The sequence below is a fragment of the Neodiprion pinetum genome, chromosome 1, assembly GCF_021155775.2.
Source record: "Neodiprion pinetum isolate iyNeoPine1 chromosome 1, iyNeoPine1.2, whole genome shotgun sequence".
NCBI classification, from domain to species: domain Eukaryota; kingdom Metazoa; phylum Arthropoda; class Insecta; order Hymenoptera; family Diprionidae; genus Neodiprion; species Neodiprion pinetum.
In genome coordinates, this window is record NC_060232.1 from 40,399,680 (window position 1) to 40,400,478 (window position 799).

Below are 799 nucleotides of genomic sequence, written 5' to 3' on the forward strand. Positions count from 1 at the left end.
ATTCATTTTGGTACCTGTACCAACGGCTCGCCAAAAAATGCTTTTAACGGAGAACAAAGCTTTGGAGTGAATCGGAATGATTATGTCTTGACACATGAGACACGTGACGGAATATCGAAAATTTGGCTCAAAATCATATCATGCCATGCAAGCGTGGTGTGAGTATACATCACACCACGCATGCAAGCCTCCACAATTTATAGAAGATTGTTAAAAATGGTTACCCTAATGGGGTTTGGTATGTCGACTGGCGTAATTGGTTTATTCATTGCGTAAATCCAGATTCTGCCGTGTGATGAATTATCCACTACTTGCGTGACGGTAACAGCATTTTTCACTGCTGCAATGAGTGCTTGAGTTTGATTTTCGTGGGATTCCGCTTCTGTTATTGGTTAAAAATTGGGGAAATTGCACTTAGTGGACACGAAGTCGGTAAGCGGCAGGTCGGTAACCAGTACGCACTTACCAATGGAGTTTGCCATCTAGTTAGGTGAAGAATTACTTCCAAGGACTTACTTCGTGTCAGAGGGCGTTACAAAAGGTTTCTCTCTGTTACAAAATCGTAGATGCGAAAAACGCGAGCGTGGGCTCCTCTCTGGACGTTCAGCGCCGTAGCCTGTCACGATCGATGGTGCCTTCGCCATCCGGATAAACTCGTCTGCTCGCGTCGAACGGTAGTCAAAAGTGCGTCTATAACGCAATCGACTGTGCACAAGGTTGAGGGGGAATCTGGAAAAAACACTTGATTATAAATAGGCATTGCCGCGTCGTTTCTGAATCACGTGAATTTTCGCCCAAC